Raw genomic sequence first — 17,855 nt, forward strand, 5'->3', positions numbered from 1 at the left:
TACCATACACAGCTACTAAGGAAGAAAACATTTGGTAAAACAAACTTTCATGTCCACTGCATCTAGAATTTACTGGGAACTAACTCTTTAACGGGCCCTGTGTGAAATGCTTCATGTGCATTATGACATGCAAAATCTTTTTCTTAGATATGATTAATGATTCTGACGTCTGAGGAGTCATTATGGCATCCCTGAATCATGGCATCAGATCAAGGTCTGGGCGTTTCTATTCAGCCACGTTGCCTTTGCGGCTACCAGTTACAACTCCATCTTCCCTACCATAATGAGTGTCAGTAAGTGGAGTACAATATTGACTTTGTCATATAAACAAAGCAGTCCAAAGAGGGAGTGGTGATAGCCAAAGAACAAAGTGCCTTTAGCCAAGGGAAGAAAAGACTTTCTATGAACAAAGCTCTCTTACATTTTCCCTTCAAAGAATTTCTTTATAGTAGCAAAGACTCTACAAAATAAATTTGTGTTGGAAAGCACAAGAATGCATCAATGTTTCTTCTGTGTTTTCTATGCCTTGGGTTGAAGGAGCTTGGTAGAAATTGTTCCTTCCAGTGTCATGCTTACCATGGTCCTAAGGGATATATAAAGAAAGATGGAATCCGGGCACAGTGGCTCATGTCTGTAATCCCAGCTCTTTGGGAGGCTGAGGCGGGTGGATCGCCTGAGGTCAGGAGTTCGAGATCAGCCAACATAGTGAAACCCTGTTTCTACTAAAAATACAAAAAAATTAGCTGGGCATAGTGGCGGGCACCTGTAATCCCAGCTACTAAGGAGGCTGAGGCAGAAGAATCCCTTGAAGCTGGGAGGCGGAGGTTGCAGTGAGCCAAGATCGTGCCACTGCACTCCAGCCTGGGAAACAAGAGCAAAACTCCACCTCAAAAAAAAAAAAAAAAAAAGATAGATAGAGGGCCGGGCGCGGTGGCTCAAGCCTGTAATCCCAGCACTTTGGGAGGCCGAGGCGGGTGGATCACGAGGTCAAGAGATCGAGACCATCCTGGTCAACATGGTGAAAACCCGTCTCTACTAAAAATACAAAAAATTAGCTGGGCATGGTGGCACGTGCCTGTAATTCCAGCTACTCAGGAGGCTGAGGCAGGAGAATTGCCTGAACCCAGGAGGCGGAGGTTGCGGTGAGCCGAGATCGCGCCATTGCACTCCAGCCTGGGTAACAAGAGCAAAACTCCGTCTCAAAAAAAAAAAAAAAAAAAAGATAGATAGATAGATCCAGAGTTTCCCTTCATAGAATCCTAGAGTCCTTTTACTCTTCTCTACAATCAAACATCCTAGAAAATTTAGAGATTTCCTAAGAGATTTGTTCATAAGAGGTAAAGAAGTCCAAGTAAAAATCCTCCAGTGAAAATAGCCTTGCCCTGCATCGGTAAATAGTCTTACTTCCTGCTGACTCATCAGCATTCCTTTGCAAAGTCTGAGCAGGTGTGCTGGGCAGGGACAGAAGACTTTTTTCTTTCTTTTTTTCTTTTTTGAGATAGTCTCACTTCATCATCCAGGCTGGAATACAGTGACACAATCTCAGCTAACTGCAACATCCGCTGCCTGGGTTCAAGCAATCCTGCCTCAGCCTCCAGAGTAGCTGGGATTACAGGTGCGAGCCACCATGCCTGGCTAACTTTTATATTTTTAGTAGAGATGGGGTTTTACCATGTTGGACAGACTGGTCTTAAATTCCCGACCTCAAGTGATCTGCCTACCTCCGACTCCCAGAGTGCTGGGATTACAGACGTGAGCCACCGCACCGGTCAAAAGACTTCTTATAGTGGTTCAGCTCAGGAGCAATAGTAAATTCAAGCTGGATCATGATTTTCCCTTTCATTTCTTTTCTTTCCCTCAGACAGTAAAATCACCTAAGAGATTGCTGAAATTCTTGTACAGACCAAAAAAACAAAAACAAACAACAACAACAAAAAACTGAGGTTTTGAAAGGAGAGAGTTTAAGCTCTTTAATTTAACTTTGTAAAAAGAAATCTTTCTTTCTAAAATTAAGCAGAAAAGCTAATGTCACCCTACTAGTGGTAAATAACCTTGAAAAAAATTGACTGGGGTGAATTAATATGGCAGGGATATTCATTCTCTTTTGAAAGTGAGAAAATCTTGTGGTTGTCAAAGTAAGTCTCTAGTCTACAACCCAGAACAATGGAGGAAACTCCTCATGGATGAAATTAATACATAGAAAAATCCCTCAGTGGGCAGCCTATGCAGTCCAGTGAAATTGGCGCCTGAGCTTGGGAAAAATCATAGTCAAATGCATTGAGCAGCTCCAGGATGAAAGTAAGCTGATAGACAACATGGTCTTTATACCTATTGTTTTGGCTAGTAAATTTAAAGAGTTGAAGAGAAGTGTTAAATATTCCACTGACAAGTCTCCTAGACAGCTTGTGTCTGTTCACTTGCTGATTATAGCATTTGGAAAACCCCAAGCCAAGTAGTCCTAGTGGGATGTGCAAGGAAACATTTCACTTCCTCTGACTGACACCAGGCCAGGGTCAAAGTGTGAATTAACTGAAGCCTTATAGTATGAATGGAAAATGTAAAGCCTTCGTCCCCACATCAGCCCTACCACCAACTCCACGGGTAATCAGTCCTAAACCTTACATTATTTTTCTCTGCAATGAGGGTTTTCATTAGATAGTCTCTAGGGTTGATTTAAGCTCTCATAGTTCACATTTCTATTCTCTCTGGTCCCTTTTTGTTCCCCACTGCTTCAGTTCCTCTCCCCCAGTTTATCACTTGCTTACTACATTCCAGGAGAAAACACCATCTGGAGGATGTCTAAAAATGATAATACCTGTAAACATTTTCTGATTTAAAATATACACAGAGAGAGAGAGAGAGAGAGAGAGAGAGAGAGAGAGAGAGAGTCAGGAGCATAAGGGTGCTGTTGTCTTCATTTAGCAGATGCAGAAACTAATACTCAAAGAGATGAAAGCACTTGTCCAAGATTGAAGACGGAGAAGAGGGTCTTGTCTGGATTGAACCCAGGACCATCTGACTGGAGCACACATCCTCCGCACTACACCCTACAGTCTCCTGTGGTCCCAGACCTTGTCCGTGGGCTCCATAGCAAATGACTCTTTTACTCAGCTTGAAACCCCTAGGCAGTGAGTCTTTGTTCCCCCACCAAAGCTTAGCTGTCCTATTTCTCCTTTTCTCAAGAGCCTACTGTTTTGGACACATTTTCATTATAACTGATAAAGGACTTGGTGTCTATTCCGATCCATTTATACAAAAAAAAAAAAAGAAAGAAAGAAAGAAAGAAAGAAAGGGAAAAAAAAAAAAAACCCAAAGAAAGCAGGTTGCTCAATCTCACAGACTATTTACAAGTAAGACCTAAACATAGCCAAGGCTCAAAATCCACCACCCTTTAAGTTGTCACATAAAGTTACCAACCACTAAAATGTCACTGAATTCTATCACAATAACGTATTCACTATTGTGCGTATTTTTTTAAAAGAAACGAATATGTTTTCTTCTACATAAAAGACATACAAGTTTATTTTGGAAAATTTGAAAACAAGCAAAGTAGGACAAAAAATAAATTCAAGAGAACTGAACTGTAATCCGATTTCATTTACTTCCGGTCCTACCTTTCTTTTCCTTGGCATCATTTGTTTTATTTTTCTGTAAAGCTTTTTTTTTCTGATTATAAAAATAATATGTGATTCACAATGAGGTGCCACAACATACCCATGAGAATAGCTACATTTTTTTTTTAAAGACTGTCACCATTGGGTATTGTGGACGTACAGCAACTGGAATTGCTTACCTCGTTGGTGACAGTATAAAAGGGTACAACCGGCTGGGTGCAGTGGCTCATGCCTGTAATCCCAGCACTTTGGGAGGCTGCGGCAGGCAGATCAAAAGGTTAGGAGTTCAAGACTAGCATGACCTACATGGCGAAACCCCATCTCTACTAAAAATACAAAAATTTGCCAGGTGTGGTGGCAGGTGCTTATAATCCCAGCTACTCAGGAGGCTGAGGCAGGAGAATCGCTTGAAACCAGAAGACAGAGGTTGCAGTGAGCTGAGATCGTGCCACTGCACTCCATGGGTAACAGAGCAAGACTCTGTCTCAAAAAAAAAAAAAGAGGTACAACCGTTTTGGGAAAAGGCCTGGCAGTCTCTCACAAAATTTAACATACTTCTATGCTAGAAATTCCACAAATGCCACTCCTAGAAATTTATCCAAGAGAAATAAAAACATACATCCACAAAAAGACTTGTCAAAGAATATTTATAACAGCGTTGTTAAAAAGCCAAAAACTAGAAATAGCTCAGTCATCCATCAATAGGAGAATGGGAATACAAACAGTGGTATATTCATACCACCCTTGGCAATAGAAAGGACCAAATTATTGGTATACACAATAGCATGGGCAAATCTCAGAAACATTACGTTAAGTTAAAAAAAAAAAAAAAAAAAAAAAAAAAAAGCCTTACACAAAAACTACACAGTTGCCGGGCGCAGTGGCTCAAGCCTGTAATCCCAGCACTTTGGGAGGCTGAGGCGGGTGGATCACGAGGTCAGGAGATCGAGACCATCCTGGTCAACACGGTGAAACCCCGTCTCTACTAAAAATACAAAAAATTAGCTGGGCATGGTGGCACGTGCCTGTAATTCCAGCTACTCAGGAGGCTGAGGCAGGAGAATTGCCTGAACCCAGGAGGCGGAGGTTGCAGTGAGCCGAGATCGTGCCATTGCTCTCCAGCCTGGGTAACAAGAGCGAAACTCCGTCTCAAAAAAAAAAAAAAAAAACTACACAGTAATCTATGCTGAAAAAAATTAGAACATGGCTACTGGGACCACACTGCCTAGGGGATAGCCCTGCTCTTTGAGGAACGGAGAGAAGAGACAAAGGAGAGAAGAGGAGAGGAGAGTGGAGGGGAGGGAAGGGGAGGGGAGGGGAGGGGAGGGGAGGAGAAGAGGGGAGAGGAGAGAAGAGGAGAGGGGAGGGGAGTGGAGGGGAGTGAAGGGGAGGAAAGGGGAGGAGAGAGGAGGAGAGGGGAGGGGAGGGGAGGAGAGGAGAGGAGGGGAGAGGAGGGGAGGGGAGGGAAGGGGAGGGGAGAGGAGGGGAGGGGAGAGGAGAGGAGGGGAGAGGAGAGGAGAGGAGAGGAAAGGAGAGGAGAAGAGATGAAAGGAGAGGAGAGGAGAGAAGAGGAGAGGGGAGGGGAGTGAAGGGGAGGGGAGGAGAGGAGAGGAGGGGAGAGGAGAGAAGAGGAGAGGGGAGAGGAGTGGAGGGGAGGGGAGGGGAGGAAAGGGGAGGGGAGAGGAGGAGAGGGGAGGGGAGGAGAGGAGAGGAGGGGAGAGGAGGGGAGACGAGGGGAGAGGAGGGGAGAGGAAGGGAGAGGAGGGGAGGGGAGGGGAGGGGAGAGGAGGGGAGGGGAGGGGAGAGGAGGGGAGTAGAGGAGAGGGAGGGGAGGGGAGGGGAAGAGGAAGGGAGAGGAGGGGAGGGGAGGGGAGAGGAGGGGAGGAGAGGAGAGGAGGGGAGGGGAGGGGAGGGGAGGGGAGAGGAGGGGAGAGGAAGGGAGAGGAGGGGAGGGGAGGGGAGAGGAGGGGAGGAGAGGAGAGGAGGGGAGGGGAGGGGAGGGGAGGGGAGAGAAGGGGAGGGGAGGGGAGGGGAGAGGAGGGGAGACGAGGGGAGAGGAGGGGAGACGAGGGGAGAGGAGGGGAGACGAGGGGAGAGGAGGGGAGAGGAGGGGAGGGAGGAGGGGAGAGGAGGGGAGAGGAGAGGAGAGGGGAGGGGAGTGGAGGGAGGGAAGAGGAGGAAAGGGGAGGGGAGAGGAGGAGAGGGGAGGGGAGGGGAGGAGAGGAGAGGAGGGGAGAGGAGGGGAGAGGAGGGGAAAGGAGGGGAGGGGAGGGGAGAGGAGGGGAGAGGAGGGGAGAGGAGGGGAGAGGAGGGGAGGGAGGGGGAGGAGAGGAGAGGAGGGGAGAGGAGGGAGAGGGAGAGGAGAGGAGAGGGGAGGAGAGTGGAGGGAGGGAAGGGGGAGGAAAGGGGAGGGGAGAGGAGGAGAGGGGAGGGGAGGGAGGGAGAGGAGAGGAGGGGAGAGGAGGGGAGGGGAGGGGAGGGGAGAGGAGGGGAGGGGAGGGAGGGAGGGGAGAGGAGGGGAGAGGAGGGGAGGGGAGGGGAGAGGAGGGGAGGGGAGAGGAGGGGAGGGGAGGGGAGGGGAGAGGAGGGGAGGGGAGAAGAGACTAAAGGAGAGGAGAGAGAAAGTGAAGGAAAGGAGTTTGAATTGCACAGGCGAATGCAATTGTCAGAACCCACTAAATGGCCCATAGGATTTGTGTGTTTTATCCTAAGTGAATGTTACCTCAAAAGAAAGAAAGTACATCAGTGTTGAATTTTAACAATGTGCACAATGAAGTATTTGGGGAAAAATCATGATGTCTACAACCTATTCTGAAATATATTAAAAAATAAGACGGAGAAAGAGAGGAATGGAAAGGCTGGTAATAACCACAAGTAGCATAAAATGTTAATCGTACAATCCATGTAGTAGGTACACAGACAGTTGCTGTAAAATTCTTTCAAATATTCTGTATGTTTGAAAATTGTCATAAAATGTGAGGGAGGAGAAAGTTTTTTTTTAAGGTAGAAAATAAGGAAATATTTAAAAGTTCAAAGAAAATAAGACCCTTCCAAAGCCAACAAAAACTGCCCAATAATAAAAACTTAACATTTTAATGACTTGCTCTCACGTCTTTTTCTATATTTATGAATGGGGATGGGAGTTGTTTCTTTGTTTTGTTTTTTGAGATGGAGTCTTACTCTGTTGCCCAGGATGGAATGCAGTGGCGAAATCTTGGCTCACTGCTACCTCCACCTCCCAGGTTCAAGTCATCCTCCTGCCACGGTCTCCCAAGTAGCTGGGATTACAGGTGCCTGCCACCATGCCCAGCTAATCTTTGTATTTTTAGTAGAGACGGAGTTTTACCGTGTTGGCCAGGCTGGTCTCAAACTCCTGACCTCAAATGATCCACCTGCCTCAGCCTCCCAAAGTGCTGAGATTATAGGCATGAGCAATCGTGCCCAGCCAAATGTAGGTGTTTTATAAAATTAGTATCAAACAGATCAGTATCACCATTTTATGAAGTAGCATTTTAACCACAGCATTTTCCCAATTCATTAAATATTCTTCAAATATATTATGCTATAATTTACTTAAATATATTTTGGCTATTTTAGGATTTTTCTCCACTGTAAGTAACACTTTAATGACTGTGCAGAAGTAAATACGCATTTTACCCAGGGATTTGTAGCTACCTAATGTCTTTACCAAAAGGAAATACTTTTCAAGACAGTATCACATTATGGTTTGAGGATCTCACTCTGCAGGTTTAACAAGACAGCACATAGGAAGAGCCTAGCACTGTATCCGGCACATAGCTAACTCTCAATGCCTGGTAGCTGCTATTATCTCACCTAGTCAGGGTACTTGTACACTGTGACAGCTGGCTGAGAATATCTCTGGCAAAGGAAATATTCAGGGAAACATAGCAAGAACCATCGACATAAGAACTATGTCTAATTTGACATAATATCACCGCTCCTTATACAGTTTCAGTCATGTAAGAGGTGCTCAATAAAAGTTAAGTTGAATAGACTGGGTGTGTTGGCTTATGCCTATAACCCAGCACTTTGGGAGGCAGAGGCGCGTGGATCATGAGGTCGGGAGTTCAAGACCTGCCTGGCCAACATGGCAAAACCCCATCTCTACTAAAAATACAAAAATTAGCCGGGCGTGGTGGAACACACCTGTACTCCCAGCTACTTGGGAGGCTGAGGCAGGAGAATCACTTGAACCCGGGAGACAGAGGTTGCAGTGAGCTGAGATCATGCCACTGCACTCCAGCCTGTGTGACAGAGCAAGACTGTGTCTCAAAAAAAAAAAAAGTAAGCTGAAAAAAATGAGTGAGAAATAAATATATAAATGAGACAGTGGCTACCTGGCTTTAATTCATTTAGGCATGAGGCCAACCTCAACCTCCCCTGTTTTTCTTGCCTCTGTCCCTCTGGAAACAGCTAAACACATCTCTCCTCAGCTGCAATTGTATGGTACATCTCGACTGGGAACGTGGAGTTCAATGCCTAGCTCTATCTCTAAACAGCTGTGTGTCTTTGGACCAAAAGTTTGATAACACCATCCCCATTATTTAATTAAACTAAAACAGTTTCTGAGGAAGGAAAAGGACAGAGTGTGTCATTAGCTCCCTTTTTCACATGACGAAACTGAGGCCCAGGGAAATGAAATGACTTGTTCAAATTCCTTCTTCTAGACGAAACACAGTGACTCACATCTGTAATCCCAGCCTTTTGGGAGATAGAGGAAAGCGGACTGCTTGAGCTCACAAGCTCGAGACCAGTCAGGACAACAAAGCAAGAGCTCCCGCCACCCTCCTTTCTCCCTTACCCCTATCTCTACAAACAAAAAAAAAAAATTAAAAATTAGCAGGGCAGGATGGCAGGCGCTGGTAGTCCCAGCCACTCGGAAAGCTGAGCTGGGAGGATCACTGGAGCCCAGGTTTGAAGCCTGCAGTGATTTGGGAGAGCTGCCATGAACTCTCTCATCAGAGTGACAGAGCAACACCCTGCATCAAAACAAATAAACAAATTCTCTCCTCCAGGCCAGGAGGCAGCCAGATAGATTCCCTCCACAAGTCATCCAGCTTTAAAGATCTTATTGCAAGATTTCTTCCAATCTCTTCCAGGTGGCAAACAGGTATCCCCGTGGCAGCATTCTTCATGAGACTTTCTTCTGCGCTCGCTCTCCTCCTTGTTCACTTCCCCAAAGCCCGCCCAGCTAGGCTGAGCTAGAGATTTTTAACAGCAGAGGGGGCTGCTGAGACACACTGAGTTTTCTACAAATAAGGAAGAGCACCGTGCCTGCTGGCTGAGGGGCAGTTTGAGTCCTTCCTGAGTTCTACAGACTCTTAGGTAGCAGTAGCACAAAATATAATCCAGGAGGAACATATGCTCAGGTTCCAGCTCTGCCAGTAACAACATGTCACCCCAGGAAAGTCCCTTCCTTGAAATGTAAAAATGTTTTAGCTCAGGAGTTCTCAAACCTGGCTGCACATCAGAAACCCCTGGGCTACTTATTAAAAACATATAATCTGGGGCCCCATCCCAGATCTATTAAACTAGAATCCCAGGGTGAGAACCTGGAAATCTGTAATTTATAATTTAAGATCTCAGAGGTTTCTAAAGCACAGACATGTTTGGAAAACACTAAACTTGATAAACTCAAAGGTTCTTTTTCTCTTTTCTTCTCCTTATTTTTTGTTTTTTGTTTTATGGGTTTTTATTGAGATAGAGTCTCACTCTGTCACCCAGGCTGGAGTGCAGTGGCATGATTTCAGCTCACTGCAACCTCCACCTCCCGGGTTCAAGAAACTCTCCTGCCTTTGCCTCCCAAGTAGCCAGGATTACAGACATGCACCACCATGCCCAGCTAATTTTTGTATTTTTAGTAGAGACGGGTTTCATCACGTTGGCCAGGCTGCTCTCCAACTCCTGACCTCGACATCCACCCGCCTTGGCCTCCCAAAGTGCTGGGATTACAGGTGTGAGCCACCACACCCAGCCCAATCCCAATACTTTCAGAGGCTGAGATGGGTAAATCATTTAAGGTCAAGAATTCAAGATTAGCCTGGCCAACACGGCAAAACACATTCTTTAAAGAAATAGGCCAGACATGGTGGCTCACACCTGTAATCCCAGTACTTCGGGAGGCTGAGGAGGGTAGATCACCTGTCAGGAGTTCAAGACCAGCCTTTCCAACGTGGTAAAACCTGTCTCTATTAAAAACACAAAAATTAGCTGGACGCAGTAGCTTACGCCTGTAATTCCAGCACTTTGGGAGGCTGAGGTAAGCACATCACGGGAGGTCAGGAGTTCGGGATCAGCTGGCCAGCATGGCAAAACCCTGTCTCTACTAAAAATACAAAAATTAGCTGGGTGTGGTGGCGCATGCCTGTGATCCCAGCTACCTGGGAGGATGAGGTAGGGAGAATTTCTTGAACCCAGGAGGCAGAAGTTGCAGTGAGCCAATATCACACCACGGCACTCCAACCTAGGTGACAGAGCAAGATTCTATCTCAAAAGCAAAATGAAATAAACAAACAAAAAAATTAGCCTGATGTGGTGGCAGGCACCTGTAATCCCAGCTACTCGGGAGGCTGAAAGAGGAGAAACGCTTGAACCGGGAAGCAGAAGTGGCAGTAAGCCGAGCCGAGACGACGCCACTGCACTCCAGCCGGGGTGACAGAGCAAGACTCTGTCTCAAAAAAAAAAAATTAAAATTAACTTAAATTAATTAAATAAGAAAATACATAAAGTAGCCAAGTGTAGTGGCACACATCTGTGGTCTCGGCTATGTGGGAAGCTGAGGTGGGAGGATAGCTTGAGCTTGAGAAGTTGAGGCTTCCGTGGGCTGTGCTCCTGCCACTGCGCTCCAGCCTGGGCGAGAGAAGGAGATCCTGTCTCATAGAAAAAAAGAAGGAAAGAAGGAAGGAAGGGAAGGAGAGAGGGAGGGAAAGAAATGAAAGACAGAAAGAACAGGAAAGAGAGAGAGAGAGAGAAGAAAGAAAGAAGGGGAGGGGGGAGGGAGGAAGGAAGGAAAGAAAGAGGAATCTTCCTGACTCAGGTTCGATATAATAAGCCTATTGAAAGGCTACCAATTGATTTTTAAGCATCATTCACAGTGCAGTCGAATCTCCACTAAGAGAGATAGCCAGCTGATACATTGCAGAAGTAGGGGAAGAGGGTACTTATGGCCACTGAACTATCATGTAATCAGCAATAATCATAGATCATATTTAAAATTTATGACTTTAAAAAGCACTGTATTATCCATTCTCATGTGTTCCTCATCGTAATCCTATGAGGCAAGCAGATGGGATGCATTCTCTATTTTAGACTGGAGAATTGAAGTTCAGCAAGATTATGTGTTAGCTTAAGTTTCAGTGCCAGTGAGCGAATAGCGTAATTTCTCCACGTGAAATTCTCTGTTCCATATGGGAATTTCAACCCTGGCCTCATTATTAGCAAGCTCTGGCCAGCTACTTACCTGATGCAGCTATAAATATCATTAATTCACTTTTCAAAGGGCTTTCCTCTTCTAATAGATAAAGTTCCAGTTACCCTCCTACCCACCCCCTCTACTGTGTCTGCCTGCTCTGATCCTGTATCTCCCTGGAAGGTGTAAATGCCTTTGCCTCGGGCAAGGATGCCTTTTCTGCAGCACCCTGTGGAACCGGAGCCAGCTTTTAAAGGGGGAGCCACACTTTTCTGCTGGCTGAGCGGAGATAACAACTTGCAAAGTTGCTCAGGAAGGCATGGCAGTGTTTTGAGCGGGAAAATGTGATGTGACGTGATGACACGGTGTGTAAAGCAGTGAGCAACTGACGAGAAAAGAGGGATAACTTATAACAATTACAACAGTAACAGTCAATATCAGCTCTTCTTTTGTGTAGCTACCTAAAGTGGCCATGTTGTCACATCAGATTTCCACCCCCTCATTTCTGCATGGCGTTCGTCACCATCACACACTTGTGTTTGTTATTACCTCTTCCCCCCTGAAAATGAACATAAGATTCACAAAAGCACAAACTCTGTCTGGTGCGCTGTTCTGTCTGCAGATATTACAACCACACCTGGGCCCAGAGTAAACAATAAATATTAGTTGAATGAATAAACGAATGAGCATTTTACTCTGTGACGGGGGTGGGCCAAGGATTTAACACAGTTTGGTTATATCGCTAAATCTTTATGCTAATCCAAGGAATTAAGATTTGTTGTCTGCATTTCACAAGTTCTCGTGGCCTAAGTGTGTAGTGAGGAGTTTGCAATCTGCATGTTATAAATTCACCAATGATTTCCTAGTCCCCAAATCCAAATTCCCCTTCTCAGTGAAACTTTCCCTCATCATTCCAGCCTTGCTTCCACACTGGAGACTGTTTACCTTAAGGCTCCTCCTAGAAAATCTTTCTTGGATTTGACTCATTTGGTCATTCAATGAAAGTTATTTGAGCACCAACTATGTGCCTGTCACTATCCTATGTGCTGAAGGTGAAAAGCTTTGATGGCCAAGCAGGAACCAGCAGGGTCCCAGCGCGGTGATGCTGTTTTCTCGCCAGCATTTCTTTTCAGCCTCCTCCACAGGCTCCTCCCGATTATCCCTCAATCCCCAAAAGGAGAGCCTCCCTGAAGTCCGGCTGTAGGTCTCTCTCTGTGTACATTTCCACTTGACATCTTAGCTACTATTCCCTGTTAAGCATGCACCTGTATAGAGATGCCTTATTTTTTTCTCTTTTGTCTTTTTTCACTATTCAAAACAATAGATGCCTCATTAATATGTATCTCTAATGTTGATCTTTCCTCTAAGCTCCAAATCTGCACCTCTTTTCCACCAGGACATGCCCTGGCCACCTTATCTCAACCAGCAACTCTAAATGGAATCCATCATGCACCCCATCCGCCCTAACTATCCAGAATTTGTGGCATCTATTCTCTCAGAGCAATTACAAAGGAGAAACCAAAGATACGTCATAATTTTCAGCTCAGTGAACCCAATAATCAATAATGGAAGAACTGTTCCTATCAGGCTTCGAATCTCTGTCTTTCACCCTTCCAAATATCATGGCAATCCAAAAATAAATAAATAATTATTTAAAAATTAGTTCTATATGGCTCGGCACAAGGAAAAGTTTTGTTTGTTTGTTTGTTTGTTTGCTTGTTTGTTTTTGAGATGGAGTCTCACTCTGTTGCCCAGGCTGGAGTGCAATGGCACCATCTCGGCTCACTGCAACCTCTGCCTCCCCAGTTCAAGCAATTCTCCTGCCTCAGCCTCCCAAGTAGCTGGGATTACAGGCACGCACCACCATGCCCAGCTAATTTTTGTATTTTTAGTAGAGACGGGGTTTCACCATGTTGACCAGGATGGTCTCGATCTCTCGACCTCGTGATCCACTCGCCTCGGCCTCCCAAAGTGCTGGGATTACAGGCTTGAGCCACCACGCCCGGCCTTTTTTTTTTTTTTTTTTGAGATGGAGTTTCGCTCTTGTTACCCAGGCTGGAGTGCAATGGTGTGATCTCGGCTCACCGCAACCTCCGCCTCCTGGGTTCAGGCAATTCTCCTGCCTCAGCCTCCTGAGTAGCTGGGATTACAGGCACGCGCCAACATGCCCAACTAATGTTTTGTATTTTTAGTATAGACGGGGTTTCACCATGTTGACCAGGATGGTCTCGATCTCTTGACCTCGTGATCCACCCGCCTCGGCCTCCCAAAGTGCTGGGATTACAGGCGTGAGCCACTGCGCCCGGCCAAAGTCATACTTTTTTATTTTATTTTATTTTATTTGAGATGGAGTCTTACTCTGTTGCCCAGGCTGGAGTGCAGCGGCACAGTCTTCACCCACTGTAGCCCCCGCCTCCCGGATTTAAGCGATTATCTGGCCTCAGCCTCCCGAGTAGCTGGAATTACAGGCATGTGCCACCACACCCTGCTAATTTTTGTACTTTTAGTAGAGACCAGTTTTCACCATGTTGGCCAGGCTGGTCTCGAACTCTTGACCTCACATGATCCACCTGCCTCGGCCTCCCAAAGTGCTGTGATTACAGGTGTGAACCACCGCCCCCAGCACATACATTTACTTATAAATGTGCACTATTCAATTATGTAAAAACCAAATCAAAATGCACTTTTGGACTGGGCAGGGTGGCTCACAGCTGTAATCCCAGCACTTTATGAGGCTGAAGCAGGTGGATCACCTGAGGTCAGAAGTTCTAGACCAGACTGGCCAACAAGGTGAAACCCCATCTTCATTAAAAATACAAAAATTAGCTGGGAGTTATGGCATGTGCCTATAATCCCAGCTACTCAGGAGGCTCAGGCAGGAGAATTGCTTGAACTTGGAGGCAGAGGTTGCAGTGAGACAAGATTATACCACCACACTCCAGCCTGGGAGACAGAGCAAGATCCCATCTCAAAAAGCATAGGAGACTATATGATTGTCAATTTTAGATATCAGATGGACTGGATTAAGGAATACCTAGGAAGTTGGTAAAGCATTATTTCTGGATGTGACTATGAAGATGTTCCCAGAGGACACTGGCACAGGAGTTCGCCAGCTGAGTGGGAATATTTGACCTCAGCGTGGTGAGCACCATCCAGTCAGCTGGAGCTCCAATAGAACAAGAAGGCAGAAGAAAGGGAAACTCGATTAACTCTATCCTATAGCTGGGACACTCTTCCTCTCCTGTCCTTGGACATCAGAACTCCAGGTTCTCTGGCCTTTAGACTCTGGAACCTATAGTAGCAGCCCTCTACCCCCACGACAGATTCTCAGGCCTTTGGTCTCAGACTGAGAGTGACACCAACAACTTGGCTGGTTTTGAGAACTTCAGACTTGGCTTGAGCCACACTACTAGCTTCCCAGGGTCTCTAACTTATAGATGGCCAATCAAGGGACGTCTTGGCCTCCATAATCACATGATCTAATTCCCTTCATAAATCTCTTTTCATATATCTATGTAGATATAGATATATATGTGCATATTCTATTGGCTCTCTTTCTCTGGAGAACTCCGACTAATATACTTTGGAAAAGGTAAACTTCTTTCTTTTTTTCTGAGACAGTTTTGCTCTTGTTGCTCAGGCTGGAGTGCAGTGCTGCGATTTCCACTCACCACAGCCTCTGCCTCCTGTGTTCAAGCAATGCTCCTGTCTCAGCCTCCTGAGTGTCTGGGATTACAGGTATGCGCCATCACAGCCAGCTAATTTTTATTTTTAATAGAGATGGGGTTTCTCCATGTTGGTCAGGCTGATCTCGAACTCCTGACCTCAGGTGATCGCACCCCTTGGCCTCCCAAAGTTCTGGGATTACAGGCATGAGCAACCATTCCTGGCCAACTTTTTTTTTTTCTGTGAGACAGAGTCTTGCTCTGTCACCTAGGCTGGAGATGCAATGGCACGACCGTGGCCTCCCAGGTTCAAGTTGTTCTGTCTCAGCCTTCTGAGTAGCTGGGATTACAGGTGCATGTGGCCACACCCAGCTAATTTTTTTTTTTTTTTATTGTATTAGAGATGGGGTCTCGCCATGTTGCCCAGGCTGGTCTCAAACTCCTGACCTCAGGCGATCCACCTGCCTTGGCCGCCCAAAGTGCTAGTATTACAGGTGTAAGCCACCATGCCTAGCCCCCACATTTTTAAAAATAAGATCCAGAGGGCCTTACTTAAAGGGAGAATGCATCTAAAAAGAATGATAATAAATAAATGAATAAGACTCATAAATTCAATAAATTGGGCCTCATCAAAATTTAAAACATATTGGTCTACAAAAAACATTGTTAAGAAAATGAAAAGGCAAGCCCCAGTCTGGGAGAAAATGTCAGCAAATAGGTATCTGACAAAGCATTTTTAATTAGAATATATAAAGGGGCCGGGTGCAGTGGCTCAAATAAAGTGCTGTAATCCCAGCACTTTGGGAGGCCGAGGCGGGTGGATCACGAGGTCAAGAGATCGAGACTCTCCTGGTCAACAGGGTGAAACCCCGTCTCTACTAAAAATACAAAAATTAGCTGGGCATGGTGGCACGTACCTGTAATCCCAACTACTCAGGAGGCTGAGGCAGGAGAATTGCCTGAACCCAGGAGGTGGAGATTGCGGTGAGCCGAGATTGCGCCATTGCACTCCAGCCTGGGTAACAAGAGCGAAACTCCGTCTCAAAAAAAATAATAATAAATAATAAATAATAAAATATATATATAATATATATATATAAAGGACACTACAACTCAATAATAAGAAAACAGTGTTACAGCTCTTTAGAATTTGACTAAAAATATAAAAATTTTAAAAATGAAAACAATTATAAAGCAAGCAAAATATTTGAACAGATTTTTTACCAAAAAAGATATATGGATGACAAGCACAGAAAAAAGATGCTCATCATTTTTTTTTTAGACAGAACCTTACTCTGCCACCCTGACTGGAGTGCAGTAGCCTGATCTCATCTCACTGCAACCTCTGCCTCTCAGGTTCAAGTGATTCTCAGACCTCAGCCTACCAAGTAGCTGGGACTACAGGCACACACCACCACCCCCAGCTAATTTGTTTGTATTTTTTAGTAGAGATGGGGTTTCACCATGTTGGCCATGATGGTCTAGAACCCCTGACCTCATGTGATTCGCCCACCTCAGCCTCCCAAATTGCTGGAATTACAGACATGCCCAGCCTCCCCATTATTAATAATTAAGGAACATGGAATCAACCCAAATGCTCATCAATGATAGACTGGATAAAGAAAATGTGGTACATATACACCATGGAATACTATGCAGCAATTATCCTCAGCAAATTAACACAGGAACAGAAAACCAAACACCGCATGCTCTCACTTATAAGTGGGAGCTGAACAATGAGAAGATACGGGCACAGGGAGGGAAACAACACACACTGGGGCCTGCCAAGGGGGTCGGGGGAGGGAGAGCATCAGGAAAAACAGCTAATGCATGTGGGGCTTAACACCTAGGTATGGGTCAATAAGGGCAGCAAAGCACCGTGGCACACATTTACCTATGTAACAAACCTGTACGTCCTCACGTGTAACTAAAAACAAAATTTAAAAATAATAATAATAATTAAGGAAGTACAAATTGAACCGCAATTAGATGTTGTTACACAATCCTTAGAATGGCTACAATTAAAAACACTGACCATACCGGAGTCTTGCTGCGTCTCCCAGGCTGGAGTATAGTGGTGTGATCTTGGCTCACTGTAACTCCCACCTCCCAGGTTCAAGCGATTCTCCTCCCTCAGCCTCCTAATCAGCTGGGATTACAGACACGTGCCACCATTTCTGGCTAATTGTTTTTGTAATTTTGTAGAGATGGGGTTTCACCATGCTGGCCAGACTGGTCTTGAACTCCTGACCTCAAGTGATACACCTGTCTCGGCCTCCCAAAGTGCTGGAATTATAGGCATGAGCCACCAGGCCCGGCCTTCGACAGACACTTTCAAACACATTGCTGGTTAAAGTGCAAAATGTCAGGCCCCCTTTAAAAACACAAGTTTATTTAAAGTCAAATATATACCTACTATACAATTCACACATTCTTCTCTCTAAGCATATACCCAAAAGAAGGCCAAGAGCAGTGGCTCACACCTGTAATCCCAGCACTTTGGGAGGCCGAGACAGGTCTACTAAAAATACGTACAAGTAGCCAGGTGTGGTGGTGGGCGCCTATAATCCCATCTAGTTGGGAGGCTGAGGCAGGAGAATTGCTTGAACCTGGGAGGGACGGAGGTAGCAGTCAGCCAAGATTAAGCCATTGCATTCCAGCCAGGTGACAGAGCCAAACTCTGTCTCAAAAAAAAAAACAAAGACTTGTATTCGAATGTTCACAACAGCTCTATTTGTGATAATGAAAAACTGGAAACAACCCAAATCTCCACGAAGAGGGAAATGGATAAGCAAATTGGAGATCTGTACAATAGAATATTACTCAGCAATAAAAAGGAATAAACTATTGAAACATACAACAACATGAATAAACTCCAAAATAATTACATTGGATGAAAGAAATCAGACAAAAAAAGATGATCCCATTTATGTAAAATTCTGGAAAATATAAAATAATCTATGGTGAAAGAAAACAAATCAGTGGCTCCTGAAGAATTTAGTAAGGGGAGAGAGGAAGGAATTCTAAAGGGGCATAAAGAAACTTCTGGAAGCTATTAACATTTTTATTACATTGATTTTGGTGATAGTCTTACAGGTTTAAGCAAATGTCAGAACTCATCTTTTTTTTTTTTTTTTTTTGAGACAG

Source organism: Saimiri boliviensis, chromosome 20, assembly GCF_048565385.1.
Source record: "Saimiri boliviensis isolate mSaiBol1 chromosome 20, mSaiBol1.pri, whole genome shotgun sequence".
NCBI lineage: Eukaryota > Metazoa > Chordata > Mammalia > Primates > Cebidae > Saimiri > Saimiri boliviensis.